The sequence below is a fragment of the Filicampus tigris genome, chromosome 13 (genome assembly GCF_054856515.1).
Source record: "Filicampus tigris isolate MCC_2025a chromosome 13, RoL_Ftig_1.0, whole genome shotgun sequence".
In the NCBI taxonomy this organism is placed as follows: Eukaryota; Metazoa; Chordata; class Actinopteri; order Syngnathiformes; family Syngnathidae; genus Filicampus; species Filicampus tigris.
This window is the reverse complement of record NC_141229.1, coordinates 14,831,445-14,854,371: the sequence shown is the minus strand read 5'-3', so window position 1 is coordinate 14,854,371 and position 22,927 is coordinate 14,831,445. Positions and strand designations below refer to the sequence as shown.

At 40.7% G+C, this 22,927-nt stretch overlaps 1 protein-coding gene across 9 annotated transcripts in view; it reads left to right on the top strand.

Annotated features, from left to right (window-relative positions):
• myt1lb (myelin transcription factor 1-like, b) overlaps positions 1-22,927 on the top strand; it is a 131,332-nt gene that overhangs the window by 42,680 nt on the left and 65,725 nt on the right. The gene's annotated exons all lie outside the window — the stretch shown is intronic.

Here is a 22,927-nt window from a genome sequence, read left to right as displayed (position 1 = left end):
TCAAACTCTACTTTTGTTACAAATCTTTCTCAATCTCAAGTCTTTTCTTACAGATTCTTACAAATGTCCCATTAATACAATCCCACCATATAAAATATTAAGGGAGGTGGTTTCTCCATTTTTTAATATTCTAAACTAGACAACCTAAATTATTCTGTTTTGTATCATGCACTTGATAATGTTAAAAATGATATCCCATTATCAGTTCATTATCTATGCAGTGCAAGTCTTTTGAAGCTCACACCCTTAAAGAACTTATTGTGTGAGTTGTGTGGGTGGAAGGTTGAATGTTTTCACTTTATTTGGATCTTCAAGGTTTTCTTTGTCACTATAAGTTATTTAACTATTACTTTCATAGCTGACAAGGAGATAGTGTCTGCTTTCGCCATGGCAGCTACTCATAGTCCATAACACCACCCTGGTACTCCACGATGTCTGTTTGTGTGTTTGTTTGTTTGTTTGTTTGTACTTACCAGATTTTTTTTAACCAGTTTTCACATTTTACCAGAGGTGGACACATCAGTGAATTTTGCCAGTCTGTCATTTGCCAGTGGCCGGGCCACCAGTTGTTCATCGGTAGTCCGTCATTATTTCAAGCCGAACCAAAATGGTCATCGTCATTCTGTCATCATATTATTACCGTCATCATTATTTTAAGCACACTTCCATCATTACTAAATTACAGTTTGTCACCGCTATTTTAGGACTGTCAGTAAATATCACCAGTTCCGTCATCATCAGTCTGTCACTCTAAGATTATTTTAACCACACTTGTCTGTCCTGCTCCTGTCTCTGCTAAATCTATCTATGATCCATCTTGGCGGATTAGCTCTTTGGTGCCTACTGCCACCAGTGCCTACAGGAACCGCAAAGGGACGTGGCAGGCTATGTTATCTGCAAAGTACTATAGGTCAAAGCTGAGAGTTTCTGGCAACGCGTTTCCATAGGCAATGCAGTCTGCCCGAAGCAACCTCTGTGTATATTCACCCCTGCGAACAAACACGCGAGACACTCGGCCTGTGTTTCCATCAGTAGTCAGCAACAGATTTCCGGTGACGAAAACCCGCTTCCGTCCGCCACTTTTTCAAAATTTTTCACATTCACATCATTCATTAGCAAACCGTGAGTCCGTAAGTGATGAACCTTCTGTCAGTACTGACGAAATGCCCACCCAAATAAATGCACATTTACCATGTCAATTGACTAGTAATGCCTATTGTTTGAAATCATTGTGTCTCCATAATCTGAATCTGACAGAATGCCACTTCTGCAATACTTTCCATTTAAATATACGTACCAGTTAAAGGGCTTCACTGAGCCCTGGTCACAGTTTATTTGTTCATATTCCACAAAGTGCGGCACATTCTCTTGGGAGAATGATGCATTTAGCCCAAAGGATGTATATAGTTCATTAATGCTTGTCACTCAGCCTGCAAATCCACACAAGTCCCAGTTGTCGCGGTCTTGTTAGTCCAAGAGGGCAGAATTAACATGTAGTATGTCTAATGTTACCATACTGTATATGGTAAAACCACTGGCAAAGGACTTCTTAAGACTTTGGTGCCGTGCATGTCTGGCTCCACTCACAAGCAAGGTCACACTTTGGACCTTGTCCTTACTTTTGGTATATCGGTTTCAAATTTGAAAGTATTGGACAATGTGCTTTCTGATCATATGACTGTGCTCTTTGATGTAATGTTTTCCAGTGCTGTCAGAGCTACTGCTAGCGAGCGCAGGAGCCGGGTTTTTAACCCCCTCAATGCTAGTCGGTTCTCTGATGCCTTTGATGGGCTTTGTATTCCATCTTCAAACACAGAGGAACTCAGCAGTTGGTTCCATTCATCCTGCCTTAACATTTTGGACTCTGTGGCTCCATTAAAAAATATGCGGCAAAAAATTTGACCGGAGCCATGGTTTAATGAGAGTACTCGTGCAGATAAACAAGAATGCTGCAGAGCTGAATGCAGGTGGAAAAGAGATAGGGTCCAGGCCTCTTATCAAATCCTAAAGGACTGCTGGCGTCATTACCAAAAACAGATGGAGTCCAAGTGAGTCCACTTGTCAAGTCTGATTCAGGCAAATCGCCAGATTCCATGTGCTCTATTTAAAACAATTGACTCTGAACTGAAGCCCCGGGTTCGTCCCCTGAAATGTGCGATAGATTTGTGCTGTTTTTCATTGACAAGGTTGTACAGCTAGGGCTCTCATTTTGAACGCCACATTTGACCCCTCTGTCCACGTTCCTTGTTCTGCAGTGTTTGATTCCTTTGAGGCGGTTTCCTTGACATTTTTGGAGGGTGTGTTTGCCATATTAAGCCATCTGGCTCCCTTTATGACGCTGTTAATCCACACTTCTTTAAGGAGATTCTCCCGAGTACTGGTAATTCGGTGTTGGCAATTATCAACAGCAGCCTGTCTTCTGGTGTAGTCCCCCAACATTTCAAACATGCTGTAGTGCAACCCCTGCTTAAAAAACCTGGTCTTGATCAAGCTGTGCTGTCAAATTTTAGACCCATTTCCAAGCTGCCTTTTATGTCTAAAATTCTGGAAAAAGTGATGCACTCACAGTTATAATATTTTTTGGATGAACAAAATATCATGGAGGTTTTCCAGTCAGGCTTCAAGAAAATACATAGCACAGAGTCTACCCTGTTACGTGTTTTAATGACATCATCCTGGCAAATGACACTGAAGACTATGTATGTCTTGTTTTGTTGGATTTGACTGCAGTATTCAACACGGTAGACCACAGTATTCTTTTGACTCATTTGCAACACCAAGTGGGCATTAGTGGAAGCGCTCTAGAGTGGTTTGGATCTGATTTGGCTGGCAGGACTTTTTCTGTTAGCCTAGGTTCCTCCGAGTCCTACTCTGCCCCTCTGTCATATGGTGTTCCACAGGGTTCCATTTTGGGGCCCTTGCGGTTCTCTTTATATTTGCTGCCCCTCGGATCCATCCTTCGAAAACACGGTATTTCCTTCCACTGCTGTGCGGATGACTGTCAAAACTATGTCCCGCTGAGCAAAAAAGACGCTTTCTCCTTAAGATCACTTCTGTCCTGTCTAGAGGACATCAAAGCCTGGATGTCACAAAATGTCTTAAATTTCAACGAAAAGAAAACAAAAGTTATGGTGATCAATCCCAGTGGCTCTTCCACATCTCACCCTGTTGACCTGGGCCAACTGGCTTCATATCTAAAGCCAGCAAATCAGCGCTGTTGTAAGGTCCAGCTTCTTCCATCTTAGACAGCTGGCTAAGGTAAAGCCCCTCGTTTCTCATCAGCATTTAGAAACAGTAATCCACGCCTTTGTTACATCTCGGCTAGATTACAGCAATGCACTTTATTTTGGAGTCAAGGAGTCCTCTCTCAAGCGTCTCCAGTTGGTCCAAAATGCTGCTGCTCGCCTTCTAACTGAAACTCGGAAGATGGAGCACATAACACCAATTTTGGCCTCCTTTCAATGGCTCCCAGTGCATTTTAGGGTTCAATCTAAGATTATTCTATTTGTTTATTCATTAAATGGCCTCTCCCCGGCGCACCTCTACGAGCTCCTCCTCTCCTACGCACCTTCCCGCAGCCTCAGGTCGGCGACCAGGCGCTGCTCGAAGTGCCGAGGACTAAGCGGAGCCTCAGAGGGGATCGAGGCTTCTTTGTTGCTGGTCCTTCCCTTTGGAAGGACCTTCCAATGGCTGTTAGGCAACGCCCCTCTTTGTCAATTTTTAAGACCCATTTGAAGACACATTTTTATTTCCTGCCTTTTGATTCGTCATGAGACTGGAACAATATTCAGCTGTTTTCCGGTGTCTATTGTATATAGTTTTTTGTGTTAATGTATTGATTTCACTTGTTGTATTATGGCTATTTTGTTGTTGTATGTAAAGTGCTTTATTACAGCTGTAGCTGTTGTGAAATGCGCTATACAAATACAATTGTATTGTATTGTATTGTATATTGTATGTATTTTCTATTGTGTTATCATTTCACTGTTAATTACACAGTGTTAAGAATAATCTACTACATAACTCTAAAGTGTCGATTTCAGTGTCCTCTACTTGTCTTTGGGAGTTGTTTCCACCCCAACAATATGTGAATTTCATTTGTCCTTGGCTATGTGTTAGGAGGCTGCAGCAAAGATAAGGGTTTCCGCCTATTTATATCAATAAATAATATTGTACCTGGAAGATTACTACTTTGTTGCCTTTAGCTGATATCCGAAGATAGTATAGGTGTACCCTCCCTCCTCTCTCCCCAATCCTTCTTCCCCTATACTTTCCATCCCTTCCCCATTTTAAGGCAGTCATTCCTCTCTCACTTATCCCTCACTCACGCTCCTGCTGCCTGCAGATAGTAATTAATCAGGGGATCGATGTGAGCCCTATCTCCACACTGAGGCGTCTATAATGTCGATAATGCGGCTCGATGGCCCCTCGCTCCAGAGAGCTGATCGTTCCCAGGATGAATAAGTTTGACTTTCGATAGAACATCCTGGGATGAGTCACAGAGACTGTTGCTTCAAGACCGGAGAGGCAGTGTTCATATTTTGCATACTCAAACAGAAGCGAGTCAACACATGACAAAGCCAGATGAAAGAGTGAATTCAAACTGACTGCAGTGTTTTTCTCGTCATAACCAGACAACACTTTGTGAGTTGTTCTTTTTATAAATTATTGTAAAATCACTGATAAAATATGCCGCGATATTGTGAAATGCTGTTATTTGGGACTGCACCACTTATAAAAGAAGCAGAGTAAGTTGCTGTCCCTGTACATTAAAAAAATATATACTAATATTCTATATCATTATATTTTATGTTATTATAGCAAATTGTAATCGTTTCACATTGCACGACAGTTGCACACGCTTCATCACAAATGTCAATTAAGTTGATTTGTAGACTCTGACATCATTATGATGGAAATTACAACAAATATGAAAATCATTTTAAACACAGTCCGATCCTGGTACAGAATGGGACATTGACAACTACCAAATGGTGGTCCATATGCACAAGTTTATCGCAGATGTTGAAGGATGCCAGCTTGCTCAGGAAATACAGCCTACCCTGCAGTCAGTGTCCAAAAAACATTCCACTTTAGTCCAGCTCCTGCCTGAGGTACTGATATGACTCTACAACCTCCATATCCACTCTCTCGATGTCCACTGGCTACAGAGGGGGAAGCGTTCGCCAGAAGTCAAGCGCCATCTCCCCGGTCTTAGTGGTGCTGAGTTTTAGCTGATTTTCACAAAGTCCTTGACAAGGCTCCCTTACTCCCTTCCCGGAGAGTTTCCCCCTAGGTCAGTAGCATAGACTCTCGGTAGTTCACGACGAATTCTGTCAGGACCACTGCTCACCCGATGTGGTCAGCAGTAATGGGGGTGCAGATGGGATGCAGTTGAGAGATGGAGGCGTAGAGTAGAAGAAACTGTTGAGGTCGTTGGCCATTTTATTGTTCCCGTCCTTCCTTCAGCCTGTAATGGTTGTCAAACCATTACAGAACTCACATATGTTCTTATGGCTCAACTTGTTCTCTCACTTCAGCCTCCTTGAGTCAGAGTTTAAGATCTTCCCATACACACATCATCTCTTCCGTGTCTTTCCTCTTGAGGGCCCTCTTTTTTATTTTTTTTTATCTAGGATGTCCTTCATCTCACTGGTTGCGAATTGCTTCATGTGAGCAAAGTAGTACACTGTTCTGACTGGGACCACAGTGTCCATAAAAAAAAAAAAATCACCTAATCCGTTAGGCAATGTATAGCTCCTTTGACTGCACAAGCCATGCAGTGCACACCCGTCAATAGTCTCAAAGCAGGGGCGGAGCCAGAATGTGGCTAATTGGGTGGGCCTTGAAAAATCAGGGTGGGCCTGAATATTTCTCTCACTGTCCCGACACATCGTATATTCAAGTAAAATGACAATCCGAATAATATGAAGTTCAGATCTTCCTTAGACAAGCACAATTATACCATTCTTAATATTCAATAAAATAAAATAAAAAACACAGCCAAACACAAATTAAAAAATAATTTAATATTTGACTAAAATTTTAAAAGTATTTTTTTTTTTCATGAGTCTCACTGGGTGGGCAGTCTGTCAATGTGGGTGGGCCTGTGCACACCCAGGCCCACCCATGACTCAAAGTGTCTCATCTGCCTTAAAACAGATAAATGGACAACGCAAATGTTACAGTGTGTGTGTGATTTTTGCCAAACAAGTCAATTTAGTTACGAGATTGGTCATGTAACTCATTAAACTCGTAAGTCAAGTTTCCGCTGCAGTTGACTTCAAAGCCATTGTACATATCAAGAGTTAATTTAAGTATAGACAAATAAATTGGGCCACAGGTTCAGTTGTACATTACCCACTGACATTTTGATATGGAGAAAAAATGTGAACCAACCCGAAAAAAAGAACGTCGGCTACTGAGCAAGAAAATTAAATTGCAGTATTCGCTTGCTGTCAAATCTCTTTCATATTATCACTTCTCATATACTACGGTAGTCTTATAAGCTTACATCTTACAAATGGTCTGAATTATTGGTTACATGTAATTGATATGGCTGAAGAAATGCTGCCCCATAGGCCAATGAGAAAATTGTCTTCTGCCAGTCATGCCCACTCAACTGTTTGAATGGCAAACTAAGACTTATTATTATTGTGACGCTATTAAAGGCGTATACATTATTTTTCATCATATCCCTGAATCACATTTGAGAAGTCTTTCCAGCAACCCCGAAATAATGTAAGTGTGTTACTTTTTTTCAACTATCCTACCAAGTGCTCATGAGAAATGGTTTGAAGGCCAAGTGGAAAATACTCTATAAGCAGCATGTTGCTCACAGAACAGCATCTGAATGTGAAGTTGTTCATAAGACTGTCCGTGCATGGTGGCACTTGACAACAGGCAGCAAAGACTGGATGTGAAAGCATCTCGTCCATTCACAGCGGCAATTAAATGGTTGAATGTCTTTTATGAAACAACAAAAAAAAAACATTTCAACAGAGACCCCATCTGAATAAACCCCATCATGGGATTCACAGTCAGGGTGCACACAGAGGGAGGGGGCTCGCTCCTGGTTTCACAGCACACATTCCCATCCACTTCATTTGCATATTTACACTCTGCCATGCTAATCACATTTATTGGGGGATATAAGGACTGTGCATGAGCTCAATCGAGAAGAACAGCGTTTGTACCAGCCTCTATTAGATGCACTGAGAAGATAATTCCACACGACCGCTGCCACCCAATACACACACCCCTCTTTGAAAAGAAATGGTTTCTCCTTTGCTAATCCAATTTCAAAAGACAAAAAGAGCCATCTTATGTAACTGGGACAGCTTTTGCTAATTATAGTGTTAATGCACGGGGAAGAATTCCCCTGATTTGGAACAGAGACCAAGATTTGTGAAGATATTTTTGTGTTGTTAGATGTTGGCAGTTTGAGCTAGTACAGTTTTAAGAGTATCACATTCTTACAAAGAACAAGATCTGTGATCGTCTACTTTGAAACTATATTTTGACTGGCTTAGTGACATAATGGAAAAAAAAAAGACGTTTTGACCGGAGCCATGGTTGTTCAAAGATGTTCCAAGAAATCTGAAACAGGGATAACTGAAGGCTGGCAAAGTTGAGGAATGACCATGACCATCAATCTCTCAGGTGCCACTGCATTCAAAACCAGCATCATTGTGTAAAGGATATTGCAATGTGAATTCTGGAACTCTTTCAGAAAATCATTGTTAGTATCTAAAATGCAAGTTTAAACTCTACCATGCAAAGTGAAAGCTATATATCAGCAAGAAATGCTGCTGGCTTCTCTGGGCCTGAGCTCATCTGAGATGGACTGACGCTAAGTGGAAAAGTGTGCTGTGGTCTGATGAGTCCAGATCCCAAATTGTTTTTGGAAATCATGAACATCAAGTAAAAGAGGAAGAGGACGAGTGGTGTCACCAGGCTCCATATACTGGGGCACGTGCCCCAGTCTTAATGGGATCTGCCGCAGTATCGGGTGCGGACTAGCCATCAGACTGGCTGGTATGAACGGAGTGAAATTTTTAAAAAATTGATGCAAACATATGTCGCAGCCGGCAACAGTGTTTCCCTACATTAATTAATATTCAACCTGTTCGCGACGGACCCTGCCTTCCCCTGTCCTCGCCTTCGCCTCCCCCGCTCGTTGCGTGTCGAGCAGTGCTGGCAGGTAGGCCCCACCTCCCACAGACGGCTGATATTGGTCTATAACAGGGGTCAGCAACCCACGCATCCGGGGTCGCGTGTGGCTCTTTCATACTTATGTTGCGGCTCTGCGTGGCTTGGGAAAATAAATTATAAGTGTCCAATTGAATTGTATGTTATTTGTCTCAAAATGTGTATCATGTCTTCTTATCAAGTCAAAGTTTTTGGCCAATTTCATATGTGGACCTAGGTCGGATACGTATCTGATTTTTTGCAATACGACCGCAGTTTGACCGGCCATGTCGCATGTATCCGACATTGATGTCATCCAGAGCCCAAAATGCATACCACGTGAGTGGAGGGAAAGTGCTAGGAGCCAGGAGATCGAATCTGCAAAGTTGTTTTGAATAACAATATTAACTTTAAATTTGACTTAAATTTAATCCCACTTGAAACATAAAGCATAAAGTGGACATTTATGGTCAATGTAGTAATCCAACCACGTCTCAGATCGGCTCATTTTTGACATGCGGGTGACTTTGGGGGCACATTACGTTCACACACGAGAGCAATTCTCTTCAAATCAAAATAGGACTTTACTAATTTTGTCCACGTACATGGTACCTTCCATCCTAGCACTGCCACTGCACCCATGCACACAGCTATGCCTTGGGTGCCGAGCACACATTGTAATTGCACATCAGTGAGGGCACCGTTAATGCTCAAACATATATACAGGCCAAGCCAACAGCGTGGCTTCATATTAAAAGACTATGAGTACTAGACTGTTCTGCCAGAAGTCCAGAATTGTATCCCATTGAAATATTTTGTGTCACATTATGAAGCACAAAATATGACAACAGAGCCCCCAAGCTGTTGAGCAACTGAAGATGTACATCAAGAAAAAATGGGAATTATTCAACAATTAATGTCCTCTGTTCCCAAACGCTTATTGAGTGTTGTTATGGGAAACGTGATGTAGCACGGTGGTAAACATGCCCCTTTCCCAGCCTTTGGGCAACTTGTTACAGACATCCAATTCAAAATGAGTGAATATTTGGGAAAACAATAATAACATTTGATCTATTTGAACAGTGAATATTTTGTCTTTGTAGTGTAATCAACTGACTATAGGTTGAAAAGAACTTGTACATCTTTGTTTTTGTTTTATTTACATATTACACAATGTCCCAACTTAATTGGAATTGGAGTTTGCATGCATGAGGTAATAACAGTTCGATATTATTTATGGTATTATAGTTTGCATTGATCCTTATCCGATACACTTCTTTGTCAGTCCTGGTGTTTACTACGTGAGAGCAGCTCAGCTAAGTATGGAGGAGAAGATAAGGCAAAAGCCCTTATTTTTCTCCTGTCAGATTTGTGCCTGGGCTTCCACACTAAAGACATACAGTTGTCCTCAGCCACAAACCGACCAGGGTGAGGGTGTCATGTAGACCTCAGCAGAGCTTTAATTGCTGGTGTCAGGGCTGAAACACAGTCGAACAAGAAATAATCAAGTTAATGAAACATTTTAATTATTCAACATAATTGTGGAATGTGATGAGCGTGTCAGCGAAACTCTAGTCTGCAAGGTGTCCCCTCCAACACACGCGCAGAAGCACACATTTTAAACACTCTCTCTCTCTCTCATTCTCCTTTGTTTCACCATTGAGAACACCTGCTTTCCCTCATCTGTATTACGCACACAACAGGAGAGAGATCAGTCTGAGCTATAATTACTTGTACTCATCCACTCTGGGTCGCCGCTCAATGCCACCCACCTCTGCCTGCATGCCCACTGCCCTGAACCTCTATGGCCACTCCGCATGTCACTGCAGGACTTGCTGGCGTATTGATCCAAGCAGGAGCAGCCGAAAAAAGGAGTGACGGTCTTTCTTTACATTTTATCTTACGGGTTTGCCAACTAGTACTAATACTAGGGATGTAACGATTTACTCAGGCCCCGATTTGAATCGAATTTCAGTTCCCGATTTTCGATTCGACAAACGCAATACGCAACAATGTTTGGCAAGCGCATAATTTGATCTACATGTTCAAAATGTGCTATGCGTCTGGAATGAAAAAACATTTCAAGACATTATTTTTTAGATGAATTTAATCAACCCGATTTCACAATTTATCAAATCGATTAATCGATTAAATTGGAGGAATCAATTTTAATAGATTTTCGAGTAATCGTTACATCCCTAACTAATGCTAATATATAACATGATCTCACACGTACATTGTTGCCGGCTAATTAAATGCATAAACAAATGCAATAATCAGCTCATTACAGCCACTGTGTCTTCTTCTATATTTGGTCTGCCTTTTGCTTTTTATGTCCTCAAATCCTCATCCCAATAATACTGTTTTTTCCTTCCTTCCTTCCTTCCTTCATTCCTTCCTTCCTTCCTTCCTTCTTTCCTTCCTTCCTTCCTTCCTTCCTTCCTTCCTTCCTTCCTTTCTTTCTTTCTTTCTTTCTTTCTTTCTTTCTTTCTTTCTTTCTTTCTTTCTTTCTTTCTTTCCTTCCTCCCTGCCTTCCTTCCTTCCTTCCTTCCTTCCTTCCTTCCTTCCCTCTCCCCAGTACCTCTCTCTCTGTCGGTTGTCTCCGGTACTGCTAATTCCCTCTTCAGATGGCACAGTTCTCATTTGCATACTTATCAATGTGTTTGGACTAGCCGACAGAAGCTGTAAGAAGGTGGGGGTCGTTAATATGTTAATTATCCTCCTCCATTTTCTCCTGCTCAATTTTTAGATGTGGGTGCACCAACGCATATCCTCCACCAGCTTGATAGAGAATCCAAAAAAAGGCTAAAACGCTTTTTGGCATCGGGATGCTTTGTTCTGACAATGCTATTTGTTTTAAGCATAGAAGTAATGTTTTTGGTTTTTGTTTTTGTTTTTGTAAACCAATCAGTGAGCTGCAGTCTGACTAGCTTTGTGTCAAAAATTTAAATTCCAAACTAAACCAAGCCTAACTTCTGGGCTTTTGATGATGCATATTTTATAACCAGTCTGGGTTATATTTGTTGAAACTATGTTTATTAATCTATTTGCTACGACATTCCACATCATTGTCATGTATCGTCAACGACAAGGATTATTTTCGCATGCATTATACAGTACAGTGTCTATTTGATTTTCAACATGACAACTTCTTCCAGATGTAAAGGTTGCAAACAGTATGCCAAAGGACACCTTGTTATTTCTGAGTTATCTGCTCATTAAACAAAGTAGAGCAGGTCATTCATGATGCCTGCCTGTTCTAACAGGGTTCGGTTGGCATTATATTGCAGATTAGTGCATATGACCGATCGATTGAGCGGGCTCCTTTCAGCAAGCAGCTGTTGCTGACAGTAATTAGGAAAGGCAAGGAATGTTGGTGCAGGACATCTAGGGAATTGCTGTCCTTGACCAAAACTATTTTTGGGATTGAACCATGGTGCAAAAGCATCTATTAAAAAAATAACCAAAATCTATCCATCCATCCATTATCTATACTGCTTATCCTCGCAAGGGTCGCGGGCATGCCGGAGCCTATCCCAGCTGTCTTCGGGCAATAGGCGGGGACACCCTGAATTGGTTGCCAGCCAATTGCAGGGAACACAGAGACAAACAAACATCCGCACACATAATCACACCTAGGGGCAATTTAGAGTGTCCAATCAACTTACCACGCATGTTTTTGGAATGTGGGAGGAAACCGGAGTATCCGGAGAAAACCCACGCAGGCACGGGGAGAACATGCAAACCCCACACAGGGAGGCCGGAGCCGGGATCGAACCCACGACCTCTGAACTGTGAGGCGGACGTGCTAATAACCAAAATATGTAATTATTATTATCATTATTATTATCCATCCATAGTCTGAACCGCTTTGTTCTCATGAGCAGGAGTCCCCAACGACCGGGCCACAGGCCACTTTGGACCGGGCCGCGGCGGGCCACACAGATGAAAGAAAAAAAAAAAAAGTACAGTACTTCCGGTTTATTTATTATCCGAGGCTGAAAAACATTTTATTTTGAAAGGTGACCGGATTCTCTCCGTTACATCCATCCATGATGTACAGTATATCATAACAATAGCCAGAGCTGGGCATTTTACTAAAAATTGAGTGTCCGTTATTCATCATCTGTCCGCAGCGTGGGTACTGGGTACCCTTCTGTCATCCGTCATTCGCCTTTTTTTTCGGGGGAAAAAAATAGTATAGATAATAGTATACATTTTAAATGGCCATACGTCGGCGAGTTCGACTAAACTTTAAACTGCCTATCACAGGTCTGTCTTGCTCCTATAACAGATGGCTCATTTCGGCGCAGATTTAGGATTTCTGATGGAGATATCTTGCTTGTCATATGGTGGGTCTCGTAGCTACTGTCTTGTGTTTTCACTAGCTTTTGTTTTACAATATCTCTCTTTCACATGTCCAACCCGGTTCCCTTGTCCCAAAAAATATTTTTTTAAAATACAGTGATCACCTTGTTCTTTGCAATAATAAAAGCCTCCCAAATCCAACTGGCCTTGCCACTGTATTCATGTTTTCTTCTGTGTCCAACAAAGAAATCATAGAGTTCAACCCACACAGTGCAGACTTAATAATTACCGTACGCTCACTATGAATGCAATTTCTGAGCTGGGGAAATGATTGACAGATTGTATCCATGGTGTCAAGGGGACATCCCCCTCCTGACTAAGGCAAAAATTAGAGAACAGCAGGAGCTAAATTACGCATTTGCAAAGACCTCTGCCAAGAGGACAGGAAGCATGATGAATGAGAAAATGATGAGAACAGAGAGGCAGAGGGTGAGTCACGTCAGAGCACAGAGACGATTGGTGGAACGTATCTGAAATACATCTGCTGGCGCACGCCGCACACACACAAGCACACGGCCACAAACATATATATTGACAAAAGCACAGAGAAAATGGGTCTGTGGTACAGTTGGAGTGCAAAGGAAAAGCTTCCTAAATACCATTTCTACAGTTGAGATGCTATTTACTCCACCACCCTCACACACACACGCGCTGAGACAGACACACACACGCATACACGCGTGCACACCCACGCGCACGCCCACACACACACACACACACAGTCATCTCAACGCACTCATGCTCTCAAAGCACTCAGACTGATATGAGAGCAACAAGCAACCAGCAGAGTGGCAGAGGTTTCCTGATCTCAGGCTATGTACGGCATAAGAGCTCAACAACAGCAGGAGGTGGGCAAGATGAGTGACAGATGGCTTCTATGTATTTATAGTGAGGCAAAATAGCTAAAGGACACCATCTTATGTGGATTCACCTGAGGAAAAAAATACCATTTGGCTCCATATTTGATACTGAAGGAGATTCAGTATGAAAGTATTCAGTAAAGAGATTTTTTGCCAAATTTCACTCCCGAAATACATGTACTTTACGTCTTTTAAATGCTAAAGGCTGTTCATTCTGATTTCATTTGACAAGTTAACCTAATGCTGCACATTCAAATGCAAATTATACTCGAGATTTTCTTAGTAGTATATTTCCCCTGTTACATAATAGTAGCTAATCCTCTCCAAACCCCGAATGTCCTTTTCCAGCGTCATCAAAATTGCCTCTTTTCACATTTACCTCAACAAATGTTTCAATGCGGGCCTATAGTAAGCCATCAGCCTTGATTTTTCATCCAATACCTGGACCTGTGGTAGGAGTTGATTTTGATTTTGCTGACAGAAAAACACACAGTGGTGTACATAAGTTGGATGCATTCAGACCTGCGCATTTGTCCCAATAGAGAGTAGCGTTATTAGATTTGTGACATTTTCTTTGGGAAGTTAAACTGAGTCATTTGGGTGAAATTGGAGACTTTCCAAATAGAACTCAATGACATTTTTTTACTCTAATTTATTATTGTTGTAATCACATAATTTCATTGAAAAACAAAATCATTCACTGTTGAGTCAACTAAACATTTAAATGCATGCAGATGGAGGCCTTGACAGAGTGCAAATGGGTGAGACTTGTACATTGCGGAATAGAAATTCCATAAAAAGTTTCATCTGATAAGGTATTTTTCTTAAGCAGCACCTTTTCAATTTTCTTCAATATCCTTGCCTACTTGCTGATTTCCTTTACGGACGCAATGGCATCCAAGCTACAAAGTATTTGTTCCGCGTTGCAAAATATACAGAAATGCTGTAGAAAATGTGTGGAATTAAAGAACAGATAAAGACATTTTGTTTATTTGAGGATGAATACTATTATTACTAAAGAGAGGAAGTGAGTTTGCTTTATCGTACAATTCACCTCCAAACAATCCTACACCTCTACACTACAATATAGCAGTGCAATTGATATTTAGCTAATAATATGACAGAAACATAAAAATTTAAACATGCAATATTCTCACCAGAGATGCTGATCGCCGACACCAGCAGTCTGGAACATTGCCTTTACATGGCAAAACATAGAGGCTGAAATCTGATTGGACAAAAAAAAGGTACATTTCCTGTTATACGTCTGGACCCTGGGCGGCCAAGGCACACGTTTTGAAATGATGATGAGAATCCGTTGTAAATGTAGGTCAGTGCGTCCGATACTGTAATACCTGTACATAGCTACAGTCACAATAAGGCACTTGCAGATCTCCTTTCCCGTGTTGCATTATGGGTAAGGTAATTTTGGGGGCGCCTACCAACCGGTATTCAAAAGTGGAGGAAAGCAGTGATTTGAGCCATTCAGACGACTGGAAAGCTGATGTTTTTTTTAATTGAATCTATTTTAAACAGTTTCATGTGATATGTTGCATTACTTAGTTGCTGAAAATGTAATGTTTCTGTAAATGGCTGCTCTTGTAATGTGTTACTCTCAACACTGGCAGTCAAACACAAATAGCCTGAAACAAAAGTGGCTCTTGTGTGTGGTGGGGCTTGATCTGAAGGCAGCGTAACACTCAGCGAAACAAACGCCAATTTGACAGGCCCGCAATAATATTTAAATGTGGAAACATTTCTCGATTTAAAAAGTGACTGTAGCGTGACTAGTAAACGATTTCTGTCGGGCTGATCCCATGTTCTGTCTTTGTACTCAGCCTGTGTCTGTTCCCTCAGTTTCAAGATATTGACAAAATAAATGTAAGAAATGTGCCATTTTTGTCCATCTGGATCTCCACATCTGGATCGTCCTTTTCTGTTGGGAAAATGTGATGAATGAACGGAGGTTTACAACCCCGTTCTTGGAGGAACTTGGAGCTTTGCAATGGTGTTTTTACACCAACATTCAAGCCTTTAAAATCGATTGGTGCTGTTAAACATGGCACAAAGTGCACCTTTTGTTTTCATACTTTAGGCTTGAAGATGTTTAAACAATGCCTGCCAGCTTTAAGCTGTACAGTTCATTATACATCATACAAAATTTAATGACAGCTCTTTCGTTTGGTAGCCCAAATTTTTTTTAAAGACACGTCATCCCAAAAATACTTTTTTCAAGAATATCTTCTATGCAGGCCCACTAGTTGAAACACGGCATTCTCATTAATATTGCGTTGTGGAATATGAGTTAAGCAGCAAAATCCACCCGATTTTAGCCATCTCAGGGGGCGGCCATTTTGTCAATTCTGTCAACTGAAAATAACATCACAGTTGCTCAGGGCTCAGGTAACGCCCAATCACATCTTACCTGTTCTCTGAAGCCAAGCCTTGATTGGTCGTTACCTGAGCCCTGTGGTGTCATTTTCCGTCAACAGAAGCGACAAAATGGCCGCCCCCCGAGATGGCTAAAAACAGGTGGATTTTTCTGCTTAATTCAAACATTCCACAAAGGCAATATTCATCAGAATGCCTGGTTTCAACTAGTGAGCCTGCATTGAACATATTCTTGAAAAAAATAAATCTTTGGATTGACTTCCACTTTAAACTTAATTCTCCCACATGCACAGATGAGATCTGCAATTCTCTTACAATATGAGTATGGATTTGCACAGCATATTCCGTGCATTGTGAGGCTTCTTGCTTGACCAAATCCCTCGTGGCTTCTGTCTGATAGTCCACACAGAGTGTTTGCCACCAAGCATGGTGCACTATAGGTATACCGCTATCCGGCTAAAGTGCTGCCGTCCTGGCTTGAAGAGCCCTCGACTGGAGCAGGGCCTTCAGAACAGGCTCTCCACCTGGAAGCAGAGAGGGTTAGAGAGGCAGAGGGCATCACACTGACTGCACACATAACACACACACATTCACACGTCATGCATTTACTCCTAGGCTCTTCCTGTGTGCGCAAATGTAGACATGCCACATGCATGCACACGCACACACACACCCACACACACACACACACACACACACACAGCTCCTAAGCTTTCACATGCACACAGCCTGCGTCTCATGTAGAACAGCATTCCCAGCTGAGTACTGCTCTCCAAGCTGGCAATTTCAGAAGAGAGAGATTCAAGCTAAAGTATTCAGGGCATCAAGTTGGTTTCGCCATGGCTGGTTGGCGAAATGGCCCCACTGAAGGATCCTGCAAGATCCGACTTATCTAGTTTATGTGTATCATTCAAAGTGTGTCTGCATACGGCCAGAACAAGCTGAACTGTATCGAAATCCTGTTGTGGCTGTGCTGGATTCTTGCTGTTGATTTTCTTCTGCTCTGGCAGTTCATGTAAAAGCAAACCTTGATACATCCTTGCAATGAATAAAATGCTTTATGACTCAGAATACGCCATCGATTACGTTTATATCCTTAAATTATCAGGTTACTGAAATAGTTTGTTGCCTTTACTTTAGCCACATGTTAAGGTCTCAGTTTGTATGTATTAGATGGAATTTCAATTGGTTGGCTTCCATTACTGAAGGTGGCATTGATGCTCCTTTCAGCCTCTTGTTTTTTAAATTTTCTTTTAACATGAAAGTACGGTTTAAACTCAAAGGCAGACAAATCAAAATCACAGAATGCTCTGGAAGTGTCAACTTCAGACACTAATGCAGAACTCCCCTTGAAATTGAGAATAAATAGATTCTAATGGCTTGCTTTGATTTCCCAAAACAAACAGTCCCCAGCTCAGACGTAGCCTATACGTTACATATTCATTACATTTGTGTATGAGCATTTGTAATTGAATAAACATAATACAGACATTACTTTCAGTGTATTGTAATTCAAATAGAATAGCAGTGTTTGTTGATGTTAAAATATGCCTTTTTGGTACACGGATACGCTGATTTGCTCAGGTGTGTTTATTTCCACGTCGGTACAAACCCACCCCTCACCTGGCTCCTTCTTTCTCTTGGGAACTAATGTAAAAGTCGGTTCGGCATCATTCCACTAGAGATGATGATCAATGGATGAATGCATAACATACACATGCGAGAGGAATGTCAAGTAGTCAAATGGTCGGATCAAGGCGTTAGCACGCATTGTGAAAGTCTGGTTCCGATTGGTTTAATGCCATATTGTGTTGTTGTTGTTTTTTTAAGTAACAGTAAAAGTGCTGTTTGGGGTGATGCGAGTTGCACTGTACATTCCACAAGATGCTGCTCTAAATGAATCATGAGTAAATCTGTGAGGCGTGAATAATACATGGGAGAAGAGGTAAAAACAACAAAAAAAAAGAAAGGAGCACTGTTATTATTTGTTAATAAGACACTCTTGAGAATTGCTAACTAGATCTCATTACCACAGTACATGCTGGAATGCTGATGCACACGCACGCAGCCTACAAGTGAAACATGTGCAGGTGTTTCGTTGTCCTACATGACTATTTTTACCTGCGAAGCCTGCCGTTGCCTAGCAATGTGTAATTACATCCCACACTCTACCAGTGAAAGATTAGACACAATGATGGATGGGTTAACTTGGCCACCTAAGGATGCCTGGGTGCAAAGCTAATTACACAAGCATACATGTGTCATACACCTGATACATGTGATGGCCTTCACAGCATTCTGCTGTAGCTGTGGGACAAGTGCGATAAAGGTGGACGCTGTGTGAGCTGTTAATCAACAGATAAGAGATGATGAAGTAACTCAAATCTTGATTAATAGATCCACATAGCTCTAAGGTGGCTTCAGTACAGAATAACAGAATGAGCACATATTGGCTTCACTGAATGTTTTTCAACAACTTTTACTCCGTTTAAAGATGTAGGGCACAACGTCACAACTCTTTGAGTTTCTATTATTTTTTTCTGTTTCTATTTTTCTATCTCCATCTTCTTTTCTATCAGTTCTTCATTTCAATTCACTCACTGCCAAAAACGTTTTCATATGTCTTTTCACATTCCAGCCATTCAATCCCAGGAACGTATTTATATGTTTTTCTATTTTTTTTTTATTCAAACATTAGGGTAAAAGAGGATCTGAAAATGTCTGGCAGTTAATGAGTTAAAAATATTCATTTTTACATCCTCTCATGATGCCGTCTTTTAATGTGTATGTTTTGCCGAGATTTCCAGTTTTCATAGAGTGATTTGTTCACATTCTTAAGGTGGAATTGTTCCAATCATTCTTTGCCCATCCATCTGTTTTCCAGACTGGGTATTCTCATTAGGGTTGTCGGTGTGCTGCAGCCTGGACACCCTGTCATTCGCAGGTCACATATATAGAAAGCCATTCACATTCACATGCATGCCTAAGGACAATTTGGAGTCTTCAATTAACCTAACATGCAGGTTTTTAGAATGTGGGAGGAAATTATTTTGAATGTAGAAATGTTGGCGTTCTGAGAAGCAAGTTCATTCATACGCAATCAACACTTGGTTGGGGCACTTTATGAATGAATTACTGCATCATTGTGGTGTGGCATGGCGGCAGTCAGAACGTGGATCTTTCATCAGACTTGTGTCATTGAAATCCCTGACAAAGATCTAGCACAAGTTAAATTTGAAAATACCTTATAACAGTTGGAATATGCAGATAATTCCAGCTACACTTATACTTTGAAGGGGAACATTGAGAGCATTGTTTGTTTATTCTGTTGAAAACAAAGCCATTAAAGGTAATTTAGGGTCAGGGTTAGATCCATCAATTAAAAATTCTCGATCAGCAATGTCCAGCCGTTTCACGTAGACATATTTTTGACTAACTGACATTGAAACAGTTATAAAAACAAATGATTAAATATATAAATCACCATTAGGAGAAATTTAGTTGTTGTAATTAGTGTGAGCCCTCCGCTTGTTTCTCTTCAACAAGCCGGTCCCATCTTGGGCTAATTTTGTTTACCTTGTGATGCAGAACATGTCTGAAACGGAGTTGTTGTGGGTGAGCATGGCAAACAAACAATGGAAAAAAGTCTGCTAACACCTGTCTTATGCACCAGTAAATATCACAGTTTAAACGTCACTTTAATAACGGACCAACAGCGCCTCTTTGATCAGCTCACTACAATGTTTTCTGTTCAGTTTCTCAGGATACATTCAGAGTTGGGAAAAGTACTGATATTCTGTACTCGAGTAAAAATACAATCATCTGTATAAAAAAATGACTTTGGTCAAAGTAAAAGTACTCACTCAATTAATTACTCAAGTAAAAGTAAAAAAAAGTAGAGGCTGTGAAATGTACTTTGTGAGTAAAATTAAAAGGGACCTAGACGTTTCCTCCTCATGTCATAATTTGAAAACTCGGGCTTGTCTGAAATTAGATTTATAGTTATATAATTAGATAGATAGATATTCACTATTTTGTAGGTGTTAAATTTCAGGTTTTCGAGGGTAATTCCAAAGACGACCTTAGGTTTTGGGGATCTGTTGAACCAGGCGCTTTAGGCCTTAATGGGTCAATTTATATTCCACAGACACAATGTTAAATCAGAATGCTGTGTTTAGACTAGTGAAGACGCAGAGGACATATTATTGCAAATCATTTTTGGGGGTTGACTTCCACTTTAAATGCAATATGATGTTTACCCTTCTTAGCAGTTGATTTACTTTACTGAAGTCCAGTTCCCCAAAATTCTGGAATAGGTTTTACTTCACAATCCTATATTTGTGCATCCTTTTCTATAACAAATTTTCCTTCCACTCAACATCTGCACAATATTGGATCAGAAGCTATGTTGTGTATTTATGTCCACTTACGCATACAATATGTGTGTGGGTGTGTGTTTGCGTGTGCGCATGTGTGTATTCAGGCAGGTGCTTTATGGTCGCCACATCTGCAGCTGAGGCTGTGGGTTGAGTAATTGCCTGTCTTCATCGGGACAGCACAGACGCGAGCTAAAAGTCAAGTGTTCCCTTCCTGCCGTGGGCCTCATTTGGATTCCACATAGCTAGCTAGCCAGCTAGTGCCAGCCGTGGGCCTGTATTATTCATGGCTTGACAGATAGCTCTCACTAAAAGCATTGGAAGTGGGCCAGGTGGTGACGATGCGAGGGCAAGACGTCATTACACCTCACTTTCTGGCTCAGAGGAGGAGGATGGATCATAGCCATATAAAGGATTATTTGGAAATAAAAAGATAGTGACACTAACATTTTAACAAAAACAAGTACAGTAATTTTTTGCGTGGGAGGAAGAAGAAGGAGGTACAGTAAAATAAAGATAAAGAGTGGGCCGGGCTGGGAAAGCAAATCAGACAGATTTGTCCGAAGTTTTATGAAACAGCCTTGGGTGAGCTGCTTTCAAAATTTGCTACTGGTTACTGTAATCTGAAAGTAACTGTTGATACTGTATTACAGTATCACAATATCTTAATTGTAATGTGTTACTATACTACTACTTGCACCCCAAAAAGAGTGAATTTCTAAAGAGTGAAGTTTCATTTTTAAACACTGATTATCTTGAGCATGATGACAATTTGATTGAAATTACATTCTCCATCCATGCATGCATTTTCTATCGCACTTGTCCTCATTTGGGTCATATATATCCAAGCTGAATTGAGGCGAGAGCTGTGGGGTTGCCAGTCACATAAGCCAGATGATAAATGCTTGTTCGTGTGTGTATACTGTACATGACCTTGCTTAAGGACAAATAGACACTTCATCTTGCATGCAAATTTTATTAAGTTGTCTCTCAGTACTCTCAAAGTGCTTATCCTGGCTCTTGTCTACTAAAGGGTTGTTAGTTGTTTCCCTTGAAAATTAAACATTCACTATTTGTTTATAGTGACATAGTAAAGTTTGTGAAAAGAACAGGCCACTTTGAGTCTGCTTGATATGCTTTTCTACAGCACACCAGAGTATTTATTTTGGTCAAAAACATTGTAAATGATTCTATACAATGTCGATCTTAAAAAAATAAAAATGATAAATAATAAATTCCCTTGGAAAGCAATCATTGTTGCTGCATTTAATGTTTAAAACGTTAACACAATGGACACACATGAAGGTCACAGCCAAGCAGAAATTTATTTTGTAACACAATTGTTTAAAAAATAAAATAAAATAACAGGATTTAATGCATTTTGCCCTTTCTCATTTCGACAAAACATTGCAAATTTCACTTGCATGATTTAATAAGATCCAAAACAAGTGTTATATCAAGTGTTATCTTTACTAGGATGAGTAATGGAGTACAGAGGAACCTCGATTTTGTGGACTATAGGTGGAAGAGCATTGCATGCATTAGAGTTGATTTGGTTAAATTGAAGTACCGTATGTTTTTTGTTTTTTTTTAATTAAAAACACCCAATATAGAACAAAATTATTGTTTAGCTTTATAAATATATAAAAAGCCTTATAAGTGTTTGAAAAGTTTAGTTTATCGAATCGGGGGGGAAACCCCATCTTCCTTTTTTTTTCACCTTCATTACATTTGGATGACATTAAAAAAAGGGCTTGACCAAAATATGTATATAATAATGAACTGAATACTGTACCAAAATTAGCATGTTCGAGTGACGTGTAGACATACTACATGACAAGAACTTGCTCTTGTAAACGACATGGCCGTCATGTAGGTGCATCTGTTAGTCGGCTCTTGTCTGTACTGTACAGTATATTTGTAATAGCCGCACAACCCAAAAACATGTGGACCAGTCTCTATCCGTTGATTGCGCCAGTAAAAAAAAAACAGTAGCCAATTATGGAAATAACACACTTTGACAACTACTGTACTGTACGTTTGGAGTGAACTGGACACTATTTTCAGGCCATTAAATCCAGATTCCATTGTTCCCGGGACCATTAAATGGTGGTTCTACTGAATTTGGATCTTTGTATAGGCAATATTACTGATACAGTTGGCCCCCACTATTCTGCACAATAAACCTGCTTTTGAGAAGTCTAAAAATTTGGTCTACCTTTGGTGACCAAATTTGCAGATGCGTTGGGGGCCGAGGCAGAAACGCCCAGTGAGGCGTAGGGCGTCTACCAAATTCACAAACACGTTGAATTAGTCCATTGCCCTGGAACAAAAATGATGAAGTGCCTGTTTTTACCCTAAGAGCAGACTACTTTCTGTTACAAAATTGTCGGATGACTCGGGGGTGAGGCAACAGTGCGCCGAAACATCCAAATGGGAACAACATGGCCCCAAAGATGGTAGACTAGACTTGCGCTAGCACAAAAATGAAGTTACACTCGTTACGACAAGTGCATACCAAAATAAGGGCCAATATGTTTTATTGATGGTAGAAAGTAAGAAGCAGAATTGACGTCAATTTGCGCCATAATGTTATCCGTGCATTTTGGTTTTTATCGGAATATTCCATTTGATCACAATTACCAGACAGCAAATTTGCAAAGGGTCAATGGCACAATTTTTGTTTTGGATTTTAGGTCATTGTGAACGTGACCATAATATTGCCAGTTTGTATGTGCAAAT